Here is a 6248-nt window from a genome sequence, read left to right on the forward strand (position 1 = left end):
TTGTCATCAGTTGTATGGCATGCGGCGTCCATTGTTTCTGGGCAACGGCATGTCCAGTGCCCTCCGGCATGTCCAACCATGCGGCGTCAAAATTGAGACACTGGATGATTGTGAACTGTCCCATTCAAATGAATGGGATCAGTTCTGGCATCAGTTTCCTTCCGGTGCACGCTGGAGGGAAACTGTGCCGGACGACTGATATATGTGAACCCAGCCTAATCCTGTTCCCTTTCAGCATTTGGACCTCAGATCAAAAAGTGAAGGCCTATTCTTGTGATATATCCTCACTTTATAAGATTGATTGGGAATAATACAACATATTTAGTTGCAGTTTTCTTCTTCACTTTGTCCCCAGTAAGCTGAATGGCAGTGGTGAGGACAATTCCAGCACGGCTGCACCTCCCTTGTTTACTGTTTATTACAATTAAGCTGTGTTTGGCGCGGCGGCACCCTCGCTCCATTCACAGCGGCTAACCTGATTAACATGTACATAATTTATACGGAGCGCTCATTAGGCTGATAGTGAGGTGAGGTAAGAGGATCTTACTAACCAACACTACAAGGAAGGTCATTCAGGTCTAATAACAGGAAGCTTTATTACAGCTCGTACCCAATATAATCACATAGAGTATAGTGTCATTAGAAGCTCCAGGGTCTCACTGCTACCCAAAGCTGTGGCCACCCATCCCAGCAGGAATGTATATAGGTGGTATATGACATCATTGCATTTAGAGACTTAAAGGGGTTATCCAGGAAAAAACTTTTTTTTTACATATCAACTGGCTCCAGAAAGTTAAACAGATTTGTAAATTAATTCTATAAAAAAATCTTAATCCTTTCAGTACTTATGAGCTGCTGAAGTTCCGTTCCGTCTAAGTGCTCTCTGATGACACCTGTTTCGGGAACTGTCCAGAGTAGAAGCAAATCCCCATAGCAAACCTCTTCTACTCTGTGCAGTTCCCGATACAAGCAGAGATGTCAGCACAGAGCACTGTTGTCAGACAGAGAAGAACAGCACAACTTCTGCAGCTGACAATTATTGGAAGGATTACAATTTTTTAATAGAAGTAATTTACAAATCTGTTAACTTTCTGGACAGTTGATATATGAAAAAAAGTTTTTTCCTGGAATACCCCTTTAATATGCATAAAAATACTTTACTACATATACATTTACTTACATACAGGGCAACTGTAGGAGAGCATTACCATTATTGATGGCCTGTACAAACAGAGATTGTACCCCCAAACCAAAACATTTTGACCAAACCTGTGGATCGGCATGTGCATGCAGCTTTAGTCCACTATTTATTGGACAAATTATTATTGTTGTTATGATGTTTAATTTGGAAATTATATGGTACATTATAGAGGGTTATCAATGGAAGATATTGCAGAGAGAATTATCCAACCTAAGGCCAGCACTGCCTACATACAGTACATTCATACACACAGACATGTATAATGTATTATTTGTATAACATATATATACAGAGCCCTGCTTGTCCTCAGTGTACAGAGCCCTGCTTGTCCTCAGTATACAGAGTCTTGCTTGTCCTCGATGCACAGAGCCCTGCTTGTCCTTGATGCACAGGGCCCTGCTTGTCCTCGATGCATAGAGCCCTGCTTGTCCACCCACACTTCCTGTATTTGGACTCTTCACAGAGACACACAGGCAATAGCTGCAGGGACAAAAATATACACATTTTTTAACCAATGAATATTACAAATATACATATAATGGTGTTATCTACATTATATAAAGTTTTTGTTGATGACAGGTACACTTTAAAGAGACACATGGCAGATTTCAAAAATTGGACTTGTTCGTTAAGGTAAAAACAGGCTGCGTCCTTAAGGGGTTAAATACTTTGCCCTCTTTTATAGATTAGATATTGTAACCCCCTATATGGATTAGATGCTGTGACCCACCAATCAGAGGCATAGCTAGAAACCACAGGGCCCCTATGCAAAAAAGTGCCTCGGGGTCCCCTACCCTCCCACTTAAGGGCTGGACTGGGGCCAAAATTAGGCCCTGGCATTTTAGAATAAGCAGTACATTTTTTTGGTGGGATCCAAATGCTTTGACCCTGACCGATCACCTTGGTTCAACTCCCATCATGTCTGGAGAGTCTCAGGCATTATGGTAGTTGTAGTTTTGCAACAGCTGTAGAGACACAAATTGGGGTACAGTGTCACCCATCATCACTGCAGAACTTAAAAAATTACAATAGCTCTGATGGGACAGTCAGGAGAATACACAATGATATCAGTGACCTGAGTGACGTCTTCTCTGTTGTCTTTCCTTTTCCTCCTCATCTGGTCCAGACGCCAGGTCATCTTCCAGCTATATCTTTTCTGCAGAGTCTGATGCCTAGACATAATTGCTTCCTAAATTTGAACCTCATCCTATATATAAAGACAATAATCATTATAACTCTGCCAGACACTGTACCCACTGAATATAATACTGCCACACATTTACCTCTGAATATAATACTGCCATACACTGTGCCCATAATGATATTGTCTCACAGTGTTTCTTCTTCAGCTAAATCCCACCCTGCACTGTCCTCTCCCAGATCCCTGTGTCCTCCTCCGGACTCCTCTGTTCCACCCCCTCGACCCCTAAGTCCTCTCCACAGTCCTCTGACCCCTCCCCAGACCCCTAAGTCCGCTCCACGCTCCTCTGGTTCCCTCCCAAGACCCCTAAGTCCGCTCCACCCTCCTCTGGTTCCTTCCACAGAGCCCAGAGTCCTTTCCACGGTACTCTGCCCCCTCCCTAGACCCCTAAGCCCTGCTCCAGAAGGCTGTCAGAACATGATGGGAGTTGTAGATGTGCAACAGCTGGAGAGCGGCAGATTAGAGAACACCAATCTAAACCAATATTCTTCAACCCATCTGTGGTGTGAAATGTACCCAATCACTCCCAGGCCCCCCATCCCTCCGCATCAATGTACAGTATATGTATGTATGATAGGTGTGTGTATGACTGGTGTAAGTATGATAGATGTGTGTATGATAGATATATGTACTATAGATGTGCAATCATACATACATACACACATCATACATACGTACATGCATCTATCAATCATACAAATACAACTCACCCTTTCAACCTCGGTTTTCTCAGCCTCAACCCCCCCATCCTTGGTCTCCTCACCCCCTTCCCCATCGTTTGTCGCTCCCCCCCCCCATCCTTGGTCTCCTCACTCTCTCCCACTCCCATCCTTGGTATCCTCACCCCCCCCCCTCTTTATGCTTGGGCACCCCATCTTAGGTCTATCCAGCCTCCCCTCCGCACCCTATACTTGGTCTCAAACATTTTATCTTTTACTGTATGTAGCAGCAGCTACTCATAGCGCAGGCCCAGCCCACGCTCAGCAGGGGTGCTCAGTTTGAGCTTTATTGCATGGAGGCTCTTAGGGAGTCACGGGATGACACGTGATCTGACATCACCGCTGCTCTCCTGTGCTCTGTGGACTAGGCACTGGGATGCGGTGCAGCCGCAGGCAGCAATTCAGATTAACCCTGATGATTGCTGCGCTGTGGTGGCCGATCCCGCTGCCGCCCGACCCCACACATTAAAGGGGTATTCCAGGCCAAAACTTTTTTATATATATCAACTGGCTCCGGAAAGTTAAACAGATTTGTAAATTACTTCTATTAAAAAATCTTAATCCTTCCAATAGTTATTAGCTTCTGAAGTTGAGTTGTTGTTTTCTGTCTAACTGCTCTCTGATGACTCACGTCCTGGGAGCTGTGCAGTTCCTATGGGGATATTCTCCCATCATGCACAGCTCCCGGGACGTGACATCATCATTGAGCAGTTAGACAGAAAACTTCAGAAGCTAATAACTATTGGAAGGATTAAGATTTTTTAATAGAAGTAATTTACAAATCTGTTTAACTTTCCGGAGCCAGTTGATATATATAAAAAAGGTTTTGCCTGGAATACCCCTTTAAAGCTGTATTTCTTTATTATTTAACTAATAGTGGTGGGCAACCTGATCTGTTTGGCGGCCTGCGCCCCCACCAGGTGTGCACCCACAGCGGAGGCTGGGTTCGACAAACGGTAGGTAAACCACTGGGTGTGTGCAAACCAGTGAAGGGTCCAGGTCCACGAGGCTAAACTAGATGTCCAAAGTGAGAAACCATTGCAGCACTCATGATTGGTGAATAAAGTGTTTATTCCATCACATACCAGCGTGTATATATATATATATATATATATATATACATATATATATATATATATCTAGTTGCATGTGATAAAAAGTTTTGGTTTTTGACAACCCCTTCTTCTCCTTTGCAGGCAGGATGAGTGGTGGAAGGCATGGTATAGACAAAGAGGGAAGAAAAAATAATGTCCATCCCTTACCTCTCGCCTCCAGTTTACATTGTTTTGGGTACACTTAGGCTAGAGTTATACTACGGAATTTCTAAGCAGAATTCAGTTTTGAAATTCTGCTCGGAGAGTCCGGTGCAGCAATGGTAGTCTGCTGCATAGTGCACACTGCAGAGTTTTCGAAGTGGACTTTCCACCCAGAAAATCATCCATTCCAAAAATGTCACTAGATCACTGAACTTGATCAATGTTGTGGTGGATTTACGCTCCGCAGACATTGCCTTCTGTGGGGGACAACAAATTCTATGCGGTCCTAGCGGCAACCCTTAGAAGGTTTTCCGTCCGAAGGCAACAGGTTTTACGTCCGGAGCTTCAGAAGTGTGAACCCTAGGGTAAATGAGGGAGCATAATTCATAATACAATGCATTTAAAAAGTTTTCTGACCCTGTCACTTGTGTTGAAATAAAAAATATATTTTTATTCCTATCATTCTAACCTTAAAGGGGTACTCTGCCCCTAGACATCTTATCCCCTATCCAAAGGATAGGGAATAAGATGTCTGATCATGGGGTCCCACAGCTGGGACTCCCACAATCTCTGTGCAGCACCCAGCATTCGTTTAGAATGCTGGGTGCCGATGGCGGGGGTCGTGACATCACAACCACGCCCCTCGTGACGTCACACCACGCCCCCTCAATGCAAGTCTATGGAAGGGGGCATGGCATTCCATAGACTTGCATTGAGGGGCCATGGTGTGATGTCACGACCCCCGCTGCCCGCTCCAAGTGTTTTGAACAAAATGTTCTGAACGATGGGGCAGCGGAGTAACCCTTTAATAACCCATAATGACAAATTTATAATTTATTGAAAAGGAAAAAAACTAAAATATCATGTTGACAGAAGTATTCAGACCCTTTACTCAGGACTTAGTTGAAGCCCCTTTGGCAGTGATTCCAGCCTCGAGTCTTCTTGGGGATGAGGCCACAAGGTTTACATCCGGAGATATTCGATTGGGTTCAAGGACATTCACAGGATTGCCCCTGAGCTGCTCCTATCTTGTCTTGGCTGTGTACTCATGATGGGGGAGATTCATCAAAACCTGTCCAGAGGAAAAGTTGCTGTGTTGCCCATAGCAACCAATCAGATCGCTTCTTTCATTTTTGAAAAGGCCTCTGAAAAATGAAAGAAGTGATCTGATTGGTTGCTAAGGGCAACTCAGCAACTTTTCCTCTGAACAGGTTTTGATAAATCTCCCCCCATGGTCATTGTCACCCCAGTTGGTATGCCACCCTGGTTCCTCTAATATTCCAATCACTAGCTTTTTATATTTAAAGCCATAAATATAACTTTGCAGCAGTTTTTCTCAATTATATGTGGTATAATCAGTTCTAAATGCTCCCTCTGAGAACTGCGGCCTACACAATGCTCTCATTAAAGGTAATATAAGGTGAAATAGAAAGATGTTATTATAGCAGAGGGTAATATGTCACATTTCATTCTTGACTGACAAGTCGTGCTTTCATACGGTTTAAAATATTTATTCCAGAAAGTGCCGTAAATCGAATGAAAATATGATTCTCAAAAAGAGCTGGGATAACATACGTCCACCCTAGGCAACCAGTGTGTCTCTCTGATATGGTGCAAAGGCCACAGCGGACCAACATTTTATTATCAAACAAGTTACAAAATATATAACATCTTTTAAATCTCTCTTTATAAATAATATGACCAAATAAATAACATAATATAACAGACTATTCAGGGTTAACATAACCTCCCTTACAAATTTAAATAACCTTCACATTGTGCAACTGACCCTACTCCCTGCTAGCCACAGGCTGGAAGGGGATCTGAAGGCACCTTCTCGTCCAGGCACTCTCTCCTACTGTGCCCTTGGT

At 43.6% G+C, this 6248-nt stretch overlaps 1 long non-coding RNA gene across 1 annotated transcript; it reads right to left on the reverse strand.

Moving 5' to 3' along the window:
* Positions 1 to 1202: 1202 nt before the first annotated feature.
* Positions 1203 to 5414, reverse strand: LOC130272517 (uncharacterized). The gene is made up of 3 exons (XR_008843587.1): positions 5263 to 5414; positions 2277 to 2408; positions 1203 to 1681 (listed from the first exon to the last, which is right to left on the reverse strand). It is a non-coding gene; the product is annotated as an uncharacterized LOC130272517 (long non-coding RNA).
* Between the last annotated feature and the right edge of the window lie 834 nt (positions 5415 to 6248).

Source organism: Hyla sarda, chromosome 5 (genome assembly GCF_029499605.1).
Source record: "Hyla sarda isolate aHylSar1 chromosome 5, aHylSar1.hap1, whole genome shotgun sequence".
Taxonomy (NCBI): domain Eukaryota; kingdom Metazoa; phylum Chordata; class Amphibia; order Anura; family Hylidae; genus Hyla; species Hyla sarda.